The sequence below is a fragment of the Spermophilus citellus genome (genome assembly GCF_964194105.1).
Source record: "Spermophilus citellus genome assembly, chromosome: 9".
Classification (NCBI taxonomy): domain Eukaryota; kingdom Metazoa; phylum Chordata; class Mammalia; order Rodentia; family Sciuridae; genus Spermophilus; species Spermophilus citellus.
This window is the reverse complement of record NC_138191.1, coordinates 51,080,313-51,098,915: the sequence shown is the minus strand read 5'-3', so window position 1 is coordinate 51,098,915 and position 18,603 is coordinate 51,080,313. Positions and strand designations below refer to the sequence as shown.

Genomic DNA, 18,603 nt, shown 5'->3' with positions numbered 1-18,603 from the left:
ACCCCTGAGGTTATAGGAAGGCATGCCTAAGCATGAAGACACATTCTGCTATTTCCAGGATCAGGGCAGCCATCTTGGGCCACTTTGAATGTGGCCAGATCACTGGAAGTGACTGACAGAGCCGCAACCAGTCAGGGAAGGGAAATGCTGGTCACTCAGAGCAGCAGCCCCCCACAGAGGCCTATGCAGTTCTAGGGCTGGAAGGTCTGGGAAGCTCACACAGTTCCAGCATTGCAGGGTCCTGGGTCTTACCCAGGGTTGTAGGGTTTTCTGACCTGTAGGGTGAGGATGCAGTTCAGCCAATGCTGTTTTCTGAACCCACAGCACTACATTCATCTCAGCCCTTGCAAGTCTAGCTGCTCAGCTAGGTCCCAAGAAGTGATGTGAAACTTCAGTCAGATGTGGGTTATGACTGCTGTGGGCACTCAGATGCCTCTTCCAGGAGGCAGCCTACAGTCCCAGCCCAGGCCCTGAGGGGCAGGGTGCACCAGAGCCTGGGAGCACTGATGTGTGGCTTCACTGAAGCCTGGCCCCATGGGGTAGGCTGTGACAGGAGCTGAGCTCAGGAGTGGCAGGCCACCAAATGTGGGTGGTTTAGCAGTGCCTAAGTCTCAGGGAAGGTGGGGTTCCATGGCTGTTTGTCACCTGAGCAAAACACAATCCAGCAGTATTTCCAGTCACCAGGTGCCATGCTCTAATAGCTGTGCTGGCCACAGGAGTGGGGTACACCGTCACCTCCTTATCTTCTGGGAGCTCAGATGTGTGGACTCCAGGCAGTCCCCTCAGGGGATCTGAGTGGCATGAGAATACAAGAGTCCTAGTAGTGAGTATGTAAGGTTTCCAAGGTTTGGGTGGGAGCTGCTGGGGTCCTCTTGCTTGATTAGTCCACACAGGGAGGTGGCTCCCTTGTTCTGAGCTGCTCCTGGCTGTTGATGGCATGTCAGACACTAAGTGTGTCCTATTCTCTGTGTGAAAAATCCCAGGTTCCCATGCTCTATCTGGCTTCTGCTGATCCTTAGATGTGCTCTGAGGCTCTCTTCACTTACCCTCACCAAAATGCATTGCTTATTTTGGGAGTTGTCTTTGTGGGAGGAAGGATGGTAGGGCTTCTAGTCAGACTTCTTGCTAGCATCTCTCCTCCCTAGAAATGTTTACTTTAAAGTCAGAATAATGATACCCGGTATCACCATGTTTAGTCAAATTTGTATTGGAGATCCTCATGAGTAAAATATAATGAGAATAAAAGAAAGTAGAAGAATGGAATACTAAAATATAGAAAGCTTAAATTTGCATTATTTTCAAATTATGACTATTTTTCAATATTTTTTTATTTTTTTTAATTTTAGATGGACCCAGTATCTTTATTTTATTTTTTTAATGTGGTGCTGAGGATCAAACCCAGTGCCTCCCACATGCCAGGCAAGCACACTACCACTTGAGCCACATCCCCAGCCCAAACTATTTATATTTTGAAAAAAAATGTAATCTCCAGAAAGATTATTGGAAATACCTATAGAAATTGTCAAGGTTCCTGAATAAAAGCTTGAAGTATAAAACTAAAATTAAAGTTTTATATTCCAGTGGCAAATGATAGAAATTGTGATTGAACAGGATATACTATTTACAATAGAATCAGAGACTGAAATTGCCTAAATAATCAAATAATAGATTTAAGACTTCTGTAGACAAATTATAAAATTTTATTAGGGGATGTTCAAAAGAACATAAATACATAAAGGCATATACTACATTTGTCAATATAAGACTTAGTCTAGGTCATTTTTAAAAGTATTTTTAAGTAGCCAGGTGCAGTGACGCACACATATAATACCAGTAATTCAGGAGGCAGAGACAGGAGGATCATGAGTTCAAAGCTAGCCTCAGCAAAAGCAGGCACTAAACAATTCAGTGAGACCATGTCTCTGAAATAAAATACAAAATAGGGCTGGGGATGTGGCTGTATGGTAGGGTGCCCCTAAATTCAGTCCCCAGTACATCTTTCCCCCAAAAAAATAAAAAGTATTTTGAAGGCTAAAACATCATGAAATCTAAAGAGGAACCTATAGTGGGTCTGGTCTATCAATTAACTATTAAGCTATTATTGTTATAAATTAAGCTATTGTCATTATAAAGTTGTTCTGATTAAAATAGTAAAATGCTGTTGGAGACATAGAAATTACATTAAGTACAAAACTACTTTGATGTAACAGCAACCTCCTATCAATTAGAAATTCCATTTTGCATGAAAACACAGAGGCTCACAAAACAACTCAGCATTCTAAAATCACAGAGTTTTTGAAGAATTTTAAAATGTTCAGTAAAATGCAAGAGGAAATTCATTCCAAAATTACACACTAGGGTAGTGTGCAAGAAGAATGCAGAATTGAAGCAATATAAATCTAAATGTCTGAATGTTCTATTCCACATGGCATATCCACTCCCATGCACACATTAAGCTTTCTCAGTAACAGTGTAAGAGGTTAGTTGTGAGGACCAGACTGAAGGTAAGCAAGGCTTCTCAGCAGAGGGAGTTTTCCGAGAGCCATGCACTCTTGCTCTTTTGGGAGATGCAGGGGCAACGCTATTGGTCAAAGCCACAATTCTCTCTTTTTTTTAAAATTCTTAATTTGTTTTAATTAGTTATACATAACAGTAGAATGCACTTATATACTTTGATATATTATACGTAGATGTGATATAATTTCTCTTTTTCTGAGTGTACATATTGTAGAATCACATTGGTTATACAGTCACATATATATAAAGTAATAATGTCTGTTTCATTCTTCTATCTTTCTTATCCCCATATCCCCTGACTTCCCCTCCTTTCACTTCCCTCTAACTAAGGTAACGCTATATATATATTTTTTTTGCATTACAATTTTTAATACACATATATACCACAATTTTTGTATTTCTGTTTGTATATAAAGTATGTTGACACCCAATTCAATTCTTCATACATCACATTTCACCATCGTTGCTAATCCCCTGCCCCCTCCCTTTCTCTCTCACCCCTCTACCCTATTTCTCCCATGGTCTCCCTCCCAACCCCACCATGAGTCAACCTTCTTATATCAGAGAAAACATTCAGTATTTGTTTTGGGGGGATTGTCTAACTTCACTTAGCATTATCTTCTCCAGTGCCTTCCATTTACATGCAAATGCCATGGTTTTAATGTCTTTTAATACTGAGTAAAATTCCATTGTGTATATATGCCACATTTTTTTATCCATTCATCCACTGAAGGACATCTAGGTTGGCTCACGTCTATTTCATTCTACCATCTTTCTTATCCCCACATCCCTGCCTTCCCTTCCTTTAGCTATTGTGAATTGTGCTGCTTTAAACATTGATGTTGCTGTGTCCCTATAGTATGCTGTTTTTAAGTCCTTTCGATATAGTCCAAGGACAGGAATAGCTGGGTCAAATGGTGGTTCCATACCTCCATACTCTTTTCTATATTGACTGCACCAATTTGCAGTCCCACCAGCAATGTATGAGTGTACCTTTTTCGCCAATTCCTCACCAACACTTATTGTTGTTTGTCTTCATAATAGCTGCCATTCTGACTGGAGTGAGATGATATCTTAGAGTGGTTTTGATTTGCATTTCTCTGATTGCTAGAGATGATGAGCATTTTTTCTTATATTTATTGATTGATTGTATATCCTCTTCTGAGAAGTGTCTGTTCAGGTCCTTAGCCCATTTGTTGATTGGGTTATTTGTTTTTTCAGTGTTTAGCTTTTTGACTTCTTTATGTACCCTAGAGATTAGTGCACTATCTGATATGTGAGGTGTAAAAATTTGCTCCCAGGATGTAGGCTCTCTGTTCACCTCACAGATTGTTTCTTTTGCTGAAAAGAAACTTTTTATTTTTTATTTATTTTTTATTGGTTGTACAAAACATTACAAAGCTCATGACATCATCTTTCATACATTTGACTCAAGTGGGTTATGAACTCCCATTTTTACCCCAAATACAAATTGCAGAATCACATCGGTTACACATTCACATTTTTCCATAATGGCATATTAGTGACTGTTGTATTCTGCCACCTTTCCTATCCCCTACTATCGCCCCTCCCCTCCCCTCCCATCTTCCCTCTCTACCTCATCTTCTGTTGTTCAATTCTCTCCCGTGTTTCACCCCCCTTTCCCCTCACAACCTCTTATATGTAATTTTGTGTAACATTGAGGGTCTCCTACCATTTCCATATTATTTCCCTTCTCTCTCCTTTTCTCTCCCCCGACTCGTATCTGGTTAATCTTAATATTTTCTGCATGCTCTTCCTCCCTGTTATGTTCTTAGTTGCTCTCTTTATATCAAGGAAGACATTTGGCATTTGTTTTTTTAAGGATTGGCTAGCTTTGCTTAGCATAATCTGCTCTAGTGCCATCCATTTCCATGCAAATTCCATGATTTTGTCATTTTTTTAGTGCTGTGTAATATTCTATTGTGTATAAATGCCACATTTTTTATCCATTCATCTATTGAAGGGCATCGAGGTTGGTTCCACAGTCTAGCTATTGTGAATTGTGCTGCTATGATCATTGATGTGGCAGTATCCCTACAGTACAATATTTTAAGATCCTCAGGGAATAGTCCAAGAAGGGCAATAGCTGGGACAAATGGTGGATCCATTCCCAGCTTCCCCAGGAATCTCCATACTGCTTTCCAAATTAGCCTCACCAATTTGCAGTCCCACCAGCAATGTACAAGTGTACCCTTTTCCCCACATCCTCGCCAGCACTTATTGTTGTTTGACTTCATAATGGCTGCCAATCTTACTTGAGTGAGATGGTATCTTAGGGAGATCATGATTTGCATTTATCTGACTGCTAGAGATGGTGAGCATTTTTTCATGTAATTTTGATTGATTGTATGTCCTCCTCTGAGAAGTTTCTGCTCAGGTCCTTGGCCCATTTGTTGATTGGGTTATTTGTTATCTTATTGTTTAATTTTTTTGAGTTATTTGTATATTCTGGATATTAGGGCTCTATCTGAAGTGTGAGGGGTAAAAATTTATTCCCAGGATGTAGGCTCTCTATTTACCTCTCTTATTGTTTCTCTTGCTGAGAAAAAAAACTTTTTAGTTTAAATAAGTCCCATTTGTTGATTCTTGTTATTTACTCTTGGCCTATGGGCTCCTATTAAGGAATTTGGAGCCCGACCCCACAGTATGTAGATCGTAGCCAACTTTTTCTTCTATAAGACACAGTGTCTCTGATTTGATATCTAGCTCCTTGATCCATTTTGAATTAACTTTTGTGCATGGCAAGAGAAAGGCATTCAGTTTCATTTTGTTGCATATGGATTTCCAGTTTTCCCAGCACCATTTGTTAAAGATGCTATCCTTCCTCCATTGCATGCTTTTAGTCCCTTTATCAAATATAAGAAAGTTGTAATTTTGTGTATTGGTCTCTGTGTCCTCTATTCTGTACCGTTGGTCCATCTGCCTGTTTTGGTACCAGTACCATGCTGTTTTTGTTACTATTGCTCTGGAGTACAGTTTGAAATCTGGTATCGCTATACCTCCAAATTCGCACTTCCTGCTTAGAATTGCTTTTGCTATTCTGGGTCTTTTTTTTCATATGAATTTCATGATTGTTTTATCTATTTCTACAAGAAATGCCGTTGGGATTTTGATTGGCATCACATTAAACCCGTAGAGAACTTTTGGTAATATCGCCATTTTGATGATGTTAGTTCTGCCTATCCATGAACAGGGTACATCTTTCCATCCTCTAAGATCTTCTTCTATTTCTCTCTTTAGGGTTTCTGTAGTTTTCATTGTATAAAACTTTCACCTCTTTTGTTAGGTTGATTCCCAAGTATCTTATTTTCTTTGAGGATATTGTGAATGGAGTGGTTTTCCTCATTTCCATTTCAGAAGTTTTGTTACTGATATACAGAAATGCCTTTGATTTATGCATGTTGATTTTATATCCTGCCACTTTGCTGAATTCATTTATTAACTCTAGCAGTTTCTTTGTAGACCCTTTTGAGTCTGTTAAATATATTATCATGTCATCTGCAAATAGTGATAATTTAAGTTCTTCTTTTCCTATTTTTATGCCTTTAATTTCTTTTGTCTGTCTAATTGCTCTGGCTAGTATTTCAAGAACTAAATTGAATAGAAGTGGTGAGAGAGGGCATCTCTGTCTTGTTCCAGATTTTATAGGGAATGCCTTCAGTTTTTCTCCTTTTAGAATGATGCTAGCCTGAGGTTTAGCATATATAGCTTTTACAATGTTGAGGTAAGTTCCTGTTATCCCTAGTTTTTCTAGAGTTTTGAACATAAAGGGATGCTGTACTTTGTCGAATGCTTTTTCTGCATCTATCAAGATGATCATATGGTTCTTATCTTTAAGTCTATTGATGTGGTGAATAGTATTTATTGATTTCCATATATTGAACCAGCCTTGCATCCCAGGGACGAATCCTACTTGATCATGGTGCACAATTTTTTTGATATGCTTTTGTATTCCATTTGCCAGGATTTTATTGAGAATTTTTGCATCCAAGTTCATTAGAGTTATTGGTCTGTAGTTTTCTTTCTTTAGAGTGTCTTTGTCTGGTTTTGGGATCAGGGGATGTTGGCCTCATAGAATGAATTTGGAAGAGCTCCTTCTTTTTCTATTTCTTGAAATAACTTGAAAAGTATTGGTATTAATTCTTCTTTGAAGGTTTTGTAAAACTCCGCTGTATACCCATTTGGTCCAGGGCTTTTCTTGGTTGGTAGTCTTTTGATGGCTTCTTCTATTTCTTCCTTTGTTATTGGTCTGTTTAAATTGTGTGTGTCTTCCTGAATCAATCTGGGCAGATCGTATGACTTAAGAAATTTATCAATATCTTCACTATCTTCTATTTTATTTGAATATAGGGTTTCAAAATACTTTCTAATTGTCTTCTGTATTTCTGTAGTGTCTGTTGTGATATTGCCTTTTTCATCCCATATGTTAGTAATTTGAGTTCTCTCTCTTATTCTCTTCGTTAGCATGGCTAAGGTCCTGTCAATCTTATTTATTTTTTCAAAGAACCAACTGTTAGTTTTATCAATTTTTTCAATTTTTTTTGTTTCAATTTTGTTGATTTCTGCTCTGATTTTAATTATTTCTTGTCTTCCAGTACATTTGCTGTTGTTTTGCTCTTCCTTTTCTAGGGTTTTGAGGTGTAGGGTGAGTTCATTTATTTGTTGTTTTTTTCTTTTTTTGAGGAAAGAACTCCAGGAAATGAATTCCCCTCTTAAAACTGCTTTCATTGTGTCCCATAGATTCCGGTATGTTGTGTCTGTATTGTCATTTATCTATAAGAACTTTTTTATCTCCTCCTTTATGTTTTCTGTAACCCATTGATCATTCAGTAACATATTGTTCATTTTCCATGTGATGTAGGATTTTTCCTTCCTTCTTTTATCATTGATTTCCAGTTTCATTCCATTATGATCAGATATGGTGCATGGTATTATCTCCAGACCTTTATATTTACTAAGAGTTGCCCTATGGCATAATATATGGTCTATCTTTGAGTAGAATCCATGTGCTGCTGAGAAGACCATGTATCCACTTGATTATGGTTGATATATTCTATATATGTCAGTTAAGTCTAGGTTATTGATTGTGCTATTGAGTTCTATAGTTTCTTGATTCAGCTTTTGTCTAGAGGATCTGTCTAATGGTGCAAGTGGTGTGTTGAACTCACCCATAATTATTGTGTTGTGGTCTGTTTGACTCTTGAACTTGAGGAGAGTTTGTTTTATGAACATTGAAGCACCATTGTTTGGTGCATACAAATTGATAATTGTTATGTCTTGTTGGTGGATGGTTCCTTTAAACAGTATATAGTGTCCTTCTTTATCCCTTTTGATTAACTTAGGTTTGAAGTTGATTTTATTATATTTGAGTATGGCCACTCCTGCTTGCTTCTGAGGGCCATGTGAGGGGTATGATTTTTCCCAACCTTTCACCTTCAGCCTGTGTATGTCTTTTCCTATCATATGAGTCTCCTGAAGGCAGCATATTGTTGGATTTGTTTTTTTTGATCCAGGTTACTAGCCTATGCCTCTTGATTGGTGAATTTAGGCCATTAACATTTAAGGTTACAATTGAAATATGGTTTGCACTTCCAGTCGTGTTTATTTACTTATTTATTTTAGTTTGGCTAGTTTTTACTCTTTGGTTATTTTCCTCCCCCTTTACTGAGATACCTCCCGCTGTTAGGTTGGGGCGCTATTTTTCAATTCCTCTTCTTGTAGTATTTTGCTCAAAATGCTTTGCAGTGCTGCTTTTCTGGCTGTGAATTCTTTTAGCTTTTGTTTATCGTGAAATATTTTAATTTAATTGTCAAATCTGAAGCTTAATTTTGCTGGGTACAGTATTCTTGGTTGGAATCCATTATTTTTCAGTGTTTGAAACACATTGTTCCAGGATCTTCTCGATTTCAAAGTCTCTGATGAAAAATCACTCGTTAACCTAATTGTTTTACCCCTGAATGTAATCTTCCTCCTTTCTCTTGTAGCTTTTAATATTCTCTCCTTGTTCTGTATGTTGGTTATCTTCATAATTATATGTCTTGGAGTTGGTCTATTACGGTTTTGAATGTTTGGGGTCCTGTAGGCTTCCAGGATTTGGCAATCCATTCCATCTTTCATCTCTGGGAAGTTTTCTAGAATTATTTCATTTAATAGGTTATCCATTCCTTTGGTTTGAACTTTTATGCCTTCTTCTATCCCGATGACTCTCAAATTTGTTTTTTTTTAATGACATCCCTTACCTCTTGAATATATTGCTCATGAGATTTAAGCCTCTTTTCTGTGTTGACTATATTCTTTTCAAGTTTATAAACTTTGACTTCATTATCTGATGTTCTGACTTCTACTTGATCTAGTCTATTTGTATATTCTCGTTTTAGTTTTTAATTTGGTTTATAGTTTCCTGCATTTCTAGGATTACTGTTTGATTTTTTTTAAGATCTCTATCTACTGGTAAAGCTCATTCTTTGCCATTTGACTTTGTTTGTTTAATTCGTTTTCAAAATATACTTTCATTGCTTGGTCTTGCTGTCTCATGTCTTCTCTAATATTCCATTTCATCTGAGTTAGGTATGCCTTGAGTTCTTTCCCTATCCATGTTTCTGATGCTTCTAGGTCCTCCTGTAGATTTAAGTTGTCCTGCATTGTTTGTAATCCTTTTTTCCCTTGTTTTTTCATGTTGTTCATGTTACTTTCCAGCTCTGTTTGATTGCTGTGTTTCTGCTCTCTCCTATAAATTTGTTTTGGTTTTGTGTATCTCTGTTGTCTCTCCTTTGTGGTGGTAGACTATGCCTGCTAAAGTGGATTCTGCTGGGAAGGAGTTCCGACGGCCGAATTCCGGTGATGTCACCTCTCTGCTATGGTGGGCCCCAGGCTCCTTGCCGGGGTGTCCAAAGGGAGGGCTGGGACGGGTCTGTCTCTGGTTGGTTTCAGCTCCTGGTTAGCTACTTCATGAAGGCCTGGCTATAGACCTCTTCCTAGAGTCTCTGTGCTGTACCTGCAGGGCCGCAACCTGGTGTCTAGCTGTGCGGTCGCCAGCGGGTGGGCGGTCTCTAGCCGCCCAGTCATGAGGGCCTGGCCTCTCATCCCCTGGCTTCTCCTGCTAGCCCTGGTTTCCCCTGCTAGCCGGGCTTTCCCCTGTGTGATGCCTCTCAGCAGTTAAAACTGTCCTCTGGGCCTGCAATTTGCTGGGTGTGGAGGGTGGCTATTGGGAACCCCGGCACAATATTGTTTTGATATTTTCCACTTGCCCCTCCCCCAGCGCTGGCTGGACAGGTTTTGTTTTCACTGCTGATGGGAGGGGGAGTTGAAGGTCAGGTGTCTCTACCTTTCCCCACGTCTCTATGCAGGCTTGTTCTGATAATCCCTCCCCCAGAAAGCCTGGGAGAGATTTTGTGTGAATTTCCCACTGTATGGGGGATGGGCTGTGTAAAACACACCTGTTTTATTGTTGCAATCTGTCGGAGAGTGGCGGTGGTGACGTCAGCTCTCCAAGATGGTGGCCACTGGCTTCCTTGGTGGACTTTCCCTTGTGGGAGATAGAACTGGACCGCTTCCTTCCCCATCTCAAATCCCGAACTCAGCCTGAAGTTCAGTGAGGGCACAGCCGGCAGGATTCCACAGAATCTGTAGCACTGTTTCTCTCTGCTTGCTGGTCGCTTCTCAGTGGCACCCCACTGTCTGTAGCCGCAGGGCGGGCCGCGCGTCAGGTGGCGGATCAGTCAGCCTGGAACTATGGTTGCACAGTTGGCTCGTGTTAGAGATTCAATAACCGGTCCTCGGTGCTGGAAATCCTTTCTCTAGCTTTTGGTGCACCCATATTTTGCTGTAAATTCCTAATAATATAGCTTTCTGTTGCTCTAACTTGTTATTCACCTGCGCAGTGATGTAGTACATGGGGTGTGATGCACTCTATTCACGGCTATCTTGGAGTCTCCAAGAAACTTTTTAGTTTGATTCCATCCCATTTATTGATTCTTGGTTTTAATTCTTGTACAGTAAGAGTCTTATTAAGGAAGTTGGGGATTAATCCCACATGATGAAGATTAAGGCCTATTTTTCATTCTATTAGATGAAGAGTCTCTCACAACTCTCTATACAATACTGAGTAAGTGGAAATTATTTTATTTGGGTAGATTTTTCATAGGGTCAGAATAGATGTCATGAAAGAAAGAGAGCTGTCCATCGGTAGGGGACAGGTCTCTGCTTCATGGCTACTTTGTGTTGAGTGGGTTCTATAAGCAGTGTTCTGATACTCTCACATTAAAAAAAAATATGTCCAACATATATTCTTCCCAAGGAAAGCTCTATCACACAGGTTACTATTATTACCCTTATATACAAGTGGATGTCTTATTATCATATTTTTTCTTTTTTACTCTGTAGTGAAAGGAAACATTCTCAACCGATGTAGCAAGAATCATTTATCAATAGAATAAAAACACAAGTTTATCAACACATTCTTAAGAATCACAGAAACAGAACTGTCCACATGGACAACTTGGATTCATGATGGAGATGGCATCATAGAGAAGTAGGAAAAGAGAGAATTACTTAACAAACGGGACTGGAGAATTGACATCCCACAAATAAAATACACACTTGCATTCCTAAATCATTCCATACGCATTGTCAACTCTAGATATATTAACCATGTTAATATTTTAAAAGGAAAATTTAAAATGATTAGTGAAAAATATTGTGGATAGCTTTTAAAACTTGATCTTACAAAATATTTCCTAAGAATGCATGCATGAAAACACATGATCACATGAGAAAAGATTAGTAATTTGATCATATAATATTAAAAACATCTGGGGCTGGGGCCAGAGCTCAGCGGGGGAGTGCTTGCCTACCATGTGCAAGGTGCTGGGTTTTATTTTCAGCACCACATAAAGATAAATAAATAAAATAAAAGTATTGTGTCCAACTATAACTAAAAAATATTTAAAAAAAAATTAAAGACATCTGTATGTCCAAAGATGTCTTAAACAGGAAGACCAGGGTGCTGCTAGGTGAAAAACGGTGCCCAGCGAAGATGCTGCTGCACTTGTCGGAAGAGCATAAGGAGAACCTGGCCTTCCTGCGGAAGTGGTGGTGGAGTTTGGGTGGATCGGGGTGGAGTTCCTGAGGCGAAGGAACAATCCCCAAGGTCTACGAGGGTGCCGCCAGGAAGTTCAACCTGAGCAGCAACATTGTCCAGCATGGTGTGGAAAGGTTGACCTACCTGCTCACTGAGAGCTCCAAGCTCATGATTTCTGAAGTGGATTTCCAAGACTCTGTTTTTGTTCTGGGATTCTCTGAAGAACTGAACAAATTATTGCTTCCACTTTACTTGGACAACAGAAAAGAGATCAGGACTATTCTGGGTGAATTGGCACCCAGCATTCCCAGTTACCACAGCCTTGAGTGGCGACTAGATGTACAGCTTGCAAGCAGAAGCCTCAGGCAACAGATTAAGCCAGCCGTAACTATAAAACTAAACCTAAATCTGAGTGGAGACCACAACACCAAAGTTCTGCAGACAGACTCAGCCACCCTACTTCATTTAGTTCAGGAACTGTAACAATCCTTGGAGGAGATGAAAACAAACCACTGTAGGAGGGTAGTTCACAACATCAAGTAGTACCAAGTGTTAAGGTCCTAATGCCTTTGATCCATTTGTGAATGGATGACATTCAAGAATTACTTTTCAGAATTAATTTTTATTAATTGGTTTTGATAAATGCATCTAGATTCCATGAAATTCCTTTTCCTATTCCAGGATATTGAAGTCATGATCAGAAGTCAAGTTCCTTTACTGGTGCTAAATGTGGTCAGCTTCTTGACAGATTGAAATGTAATTTTGTATTTTAAATGTGTAAATAGGATTGAATCCACTAGAAATGAATCTATACTGTTCATATCTTCTGAATATATGACTAATACCCTGTTTTTGATACATTTTGTCTGCCTAACTAATATTTTCCTCCTTATTGATCAATTTTGAGAATAAAATTTACAGCTAATTCCTTTCCTATTCAGAGTATTTATAAATAGTACAATATTTCTGACTTTTAAAAGTATCTCATGATTTTACTAGCTACAGAATAATGTAAAGTGAGCATGAGTTTTTTTTAAAATTATATGCCCATATTTTTATAGGAATTTCATGCATTTTTCTTTGAATGTAAAGATAAGTAGTTTTTACCATATTGCTGAAGTTTGACTTATGGTTCATTGACTTAAGTAGTACTCAATTTTGTGTGATTGTTAATAATATTTTCACAACATTAATTTTTCCCTTATACCCAAAGCAACTAAGAGACACACTGTCATTTACATTTATAAATAATGGATACAAGAATAATGTAATCAATGCTTGATTATCTGGGGAAAAAAGATGTCTTAAACTAAAAATGTTTAGAAATTTAAGAAAATATTTTCAATATAACTGATAGAGTTTCAATATAACTAACACACTTGAAAATTAAAAATATGTAAAGATAACCTACAAACTGGTAAGAAAAATATAATTAATCTAGTTAAAAATGACCAAAATGTATGACAAGAAATTTTACAAAGGAATACAAATGACTATCAAACACAGAAAAGTAATGTAACATTATCAATGACAATAAATATAGACCTCATAATGAAAGATCTTCTGAAGGTTTTATTGCCAACAGCTAAGAGACCTTGAGAAAGTGCCTGGACACCTCCAAGGAGACTAGACCAAGGGCATCTCACATGTGATTGACACTTGTGGCAACTGATGCTGCTTCTAGGAAGAGAGCTGGGTGTGATCCCTGGGCTGACCTCTCATATGCCCTGTGACCAGCAGCCACATTCCCAGCACATATACTAGGGACAGTCCCACACAAAGGAAGCCTGTGCCTAAAGCTCGTAACAATGACGTTCAGAGCAGCAAAAACCTGAAGACCTCTCAAAAGTGCATAAGCAGGAGAGTGAGCAAGGCAACCAGGTACATCCACAGGCTGACTCCAGTCAAAACCAGTGAGCACAGTGGGTGAGTTTAAGGACCACCACTCTTTGATGGCTATTTTTATGTGTCCAGCTGGCAAGGTTATGGTCCCCAGTTGTTTTGTTAAGCATCAGTCTAGATGTGGAAAAATACTTCTTAGCTGTGATTAACATTGACTTTAAGTAACATAGGCCACACTTTATACTGTAGGTGGACCTCATCTAATCAGTTGACAGCCTTAAGAGGAAGAACTGAGGTTCCTAAAGCAGAAAGGATTCTTCTCAAGGCTGCAGCATAGAAGACTCATCTGAGTTTCCAACCTGCTCACTTATGGAATTGACTCGAGATTGCAGCATCTACTTTTTCCTAAATTTCCAGCCTGCTGACAAGTGCCATGGATTTCAGATTGTCTGCTCCCATAATATGAAACAACACATCAAAACTAATCTCTCTCCCATTCTCTCTCTCCTAATCTCTTCCCAGACTACACAGAATGTAGATACATTCAACAGAATATTTTTGTTAAATTAAAGGATCACTAAAATATTATACATTTATATGCATTTGTACACACACACAAACACATACACATACACATATAATGTTAGGAATACTAACGGCTGCAATAAAACTTCAAAGAAAGTGAGAGAGTAAGGACTCCTAAAGGTGAAAGAAGGTAGGGAAAAGCATATACTTCCATGAAAGTTGTTACACTTGAATGTTCAAGGTAGGTTTATGAGAAATAACTAAAACTTAATAAAAGCAGGCCAGTATGGACAATGTAAGTGTGTTATCAATGTGAGTTATGGGAAATTGAATCTTTGGCATTTGATATCTTTTGAAACATGAGAAAATTAGTAATCAATGTTTCAATGATGTACATGGATTTCTGGTGGCAGTGGATGGGGGTGGAAGTGGAAAACAAAGGCCACATGCTGAGGAGAGGCAGCCATTACAAAGTCAAACAACAACAAGTTCTGGCGAGGATGTGGGGAAAAGAGTACATTTGTACATTGATGGTGGGATGGCAAATTGGTGCAGCCAATTAGAAAGCAGTATGGAGATTTCTTGGAAAGCTGGGAATGGAACAACCATTTGACCCAGACATTCCCCTTCTCAGACTATTCCCCAAAGACCTTAAAAGAACATACTATAGGGATACAGCTACATCGGTGTTCATAGCAGCACAATTCACAATAGCTAGACTGTGGAACCAACCTAGATGCCCTTCAATAGATGAATGGATAAAAAAATGTGGCATTTATACACAATAGAATATTACTCAGCACTAAAAAATGACAAAACCATGGCATTTTCAGGGAAATGGATGGCATTAGAGCAGATTATGCTAAATAAAGCTAGCCAATCCCTAAAAAACAAACGCCAAATGTCTCCTTTGATATAAGGAGGGCAACTCAGAACAGAGCATGGAGGAAGAGCATGAGAAGAAGGTTACCATTAAACAGAGATGAGAGGTAGGAGGGAAAGGGAAGAGAAGGGAAATTGCATGGAAATGAAAGAGACCCTCATTGTTATACACAATTACATATGAGAGGAAGTGAGGGGAAAGGGAAAAAAACCAAGAGAGAGAAATGAAGTACAGTAGATGGGGTAGAGAGAGAAGATGGGAGGGGAGAGGAAGGGGGATGGGGATAGTAGAGGATAGGAAAGGCAGCAGAATACAACAGACACTAGTACGGTAGTATGTAAAAACATGGATGTATAACTGATGTGATTCTGCAATCTGTATACGGGGTAACAATGGGAGTTCATTACCCACTTGAATCAAATGTATGAAATATAATATGTTAAGAGCTTTGTAATGTTTTGAACAACTAATAATAAAAGAAACAAAAAAAAAACAGAAATTAACCTTCCTATAATCCCAACTACTCAGGAAGCTGAGGCATGAGGATGGAAAGTTTGAGGGCAACCTAGACAGCTTAGCAAGACCCTGTCTCAAAATCAAGTTTTAAAAAAGCTCAGAGGTAGAATGTTCCTGGGTTCCAGTCACCATACTGGGGAGTGATAAAAAAGAAATTGATTTTTGGAGCCATTTCCACTTTGCAGATCCACCAGCACTTTTACAGTTTCCCTGTTTCCCTGCCATAAAAGAAGGCCAGGCACATCACAGCACCACTATATAGCTTCATGTCCTCAGTGCCCATCCATGGTGAGGATTCTGCTGAGGGTCATGTAGGCACCTTCCATGTCTCTCTCCTATACCATCACAGTCCTGGCATTGAAATTCACATGTTTTACCATGAACTTGGATCAAAATCTAAATTTTGTAGAACCCTGTGCCCCCAGAACCCAGTCAACCTGAAGCACATTTGCTTGCACTCATGTTTCTGTCAAGAAAGCATTTCCTAGTGCAACCCTTTGAAGAACAACTTGGCAATGCCTCAGAGTTAAACATTATACTATGATGGAGGAACTTTCCAAAAGTGTCAAATAAAAGTTAATCACTCTATAACCCTAAACCTATATGTCTACAGTTTACTAAATCATATTAGTTAGTAGAGCGACTGACTAGACTCATCAAAAATTGAGTATTGAAAAAAATTCTTTTTCAACACTCGTGTAATTTACTTGAATATAATAACACATAAATAATTAGCTTAGTCTTACAAAAATCTGGGGCTTGGTCAAAATATTTACTCATTTTTTAAAATAATGGTAGAATACACATAATGCTCACAACCAAAACCATTTTTAAGTGTACAGTTCACTTCAGTGGGTTAATTACTGTCATGCGGTTGTGTGCCCAATCTTCAGAACTCTTTAACTTATAAACCAAAACTCCATTTCCATTAAGTATCTCCCCCTTCCACTATTCATTCCATGACAACCACCAATCTAACTTTCTGTCTCTATGAATCTTACTAATCTGGGTCAGATTAACTATGGTTAAGTAGAATTATATGGTATTTGTCCTCAGTTCACATAGCATCATATACTTAAATTTCATAAATGTTGCATTAGAATTTCCTTCCTTTTTAAGGACTACTCTATGTGTGTATGCCAAATTTTGTTTATTCATTCAACCTTTGATGGACACTTAAAATGCCTACAGCTTTTGGATATTGCAAATAATGCTATGAGCATGGGTGTCCAAATACCTGTTCAGTTTTTGTTACTAATTATTTTGGGTAGTTATACCCCAAAGTGGAATTGTTTATTAAGGTTTTTCAGCAACTGCCATACTGTTTTCCATAGAGTCTGTACTATTTTACATTACCCCACCAACAACACAAGAAGGTTCCTATTTTTCCATTCCCCTGTCAACACTTGTTATTATTACTATTTTTGAATAGTAGCCAGTCCTAATGGGTGTGAGGTTGTTCCTTCTTGTAGTTTTGATTTTCATTTCCCTAATGAGAAGTGATGCTGTGCATCTTGTGCTTATTGGTCATTTGTGCAACTTCTTTGGAGAAGTCCTTTGCCCATTTTTTAATCAAGTTTTATTGTTGTTGAGTTGAAGGAGTTCTGTATTTATTTTGGATTTGAAAAAAAATATTTAATTTTTAGCTCTAGTGGACACATATCTTTATTTTGATTATTTATTTTTATGTGGTGCAGGGCCTTGCATGTCCTAGGCAAGTGCTGTACCACTGAGCCACAACCCAAGCCCATTACTTTGGGTATTTAAAAAAATATTTTATTTGTAGTTGGACATAATGACTTTATTTTATTTATTTTTCTATATGGTGCTGAAAATCAAACCCATTACCTCACATATGCTAGACAAGTATCCTGCCACTGAGCCACAACCCAGCTCAACTCTGGATATTAAACCGTTATAGAATATGTGAATTGTAAATATTTTCTTCCATCCTATAAGATGTTATTTCACTATCAACTTAACATGTTTTACATATAAATAAAACTCTTGGGTGTTTTAGAAACTTTAATATCCTGATCACTCTTGAAGGCCTTAAAATATTACAAATTTATAGCTTGTACTTTTTCTCCACCCAGTTCTAGGTATGATGTTACTGCAGTCTTTTTTGAGCTGTGTGATAATTTTAGACTTAGACGCCTGGTTATGAAATCTAAACTTTTTCTCTGTTATGTAATGAGGAAGCCACAAAGTCTTGGACCAGTAGGGAGAAATCCCAAAGTTTAGACATGCTCTATTACTTATTCCTATGCAATTTTTGGGTAAGACATTTAACTTTTTTGACCTTAAGTTATATGTTTACAAAGCAGAATACTAATGACTGGCCTCCTGTGGACCATTCGCCTATAAAAAGGGTGGACAATACTTTCCCATGTGGTCCAGCAGTCATGTTCTCTGGTATTTAATCCAGTGAATTGAAAAAATATCCACATAAAACCCTAAGTATACATGTTTATAGCATCTTTATTCATAACTGCCCAAACTTGAAAGCAATCAAGTTGTTCTGATGAAAACAAATGAATTGAATTCTAGATAAGAGAATATTATTAAGCACTAAAAAAACAAAAAGTTAGGAAGCCATGAAAAGACATGGAGGAAGCTTAGATGCATATTACTAAGTGAAAGACCAGTCTGAAAGGGCTCCATACTGTTTGATTCTAACTACATAATATTCTGAAAAAAAGAAAAATTATGGAGAAAGTAAAAAGATTAGTGGTTCAGGAGAGAGGGAAAATAGGAAACCTACAGAGGATTTTTAGGGCAGTGAAATTATTTAGTATTATACTAGAATGGTGGATACATGTCATTATACATTTGTCAAGACTCATACAATACCTGACATGAAGATTGGTCCTTAATGGAAATGATGTATTTTAGGGGACAATGATGTGTCTGTGTGGATTGCTCAATGTAACAAGTATACCACTGTAACAAATGCAGGATGACCATGGTGGGGAAGGCTCTTTGAGTGGGAGCACAGGAGGTATATAGAAACTATGTACTTGTTTTTAAAATAAAATTGATTTTTTTAAATGAGGAGAAGTAACACCCTCAGAGAATTTAGTAAAAGAAATAAAGAAGTGGAAGGTAAAAGTAGAGAATATGGTTCATGAAACCAAAATACTCAAGTTTCAAGAAATAGGTAATGATAGAGTTCTGAACAGAGCACAAAGGTACAAATGAGAAAATATTGATTAGTTAT

General features: G+C 37.9%; 2 pseudogenes across 2 annotated transcripts in view; one reads left to right on the top strand and one right to left on the bottom strand.

Moving 5' to 3' along the window:
• LOC308655491 (rho GTPase-activating protein 29-like) overlaps positions 1-18,603 on the bottom strand; it is a 631,986-nt pseudogene that overhangs the window by 334,481 nt on the left and 278,902 nt on the right. The gene's annotated exons all lie outside the window — the stretch shown is intronic.
• LOC308657317 (COMM domain-containing protein 2-like) lies at positions 11,573-12,160 on the top strand (annotated as a pseudogene). The gene has a single exon. The product of its transcript is annotated as a COMM domain-containing protein 2-like (transcript).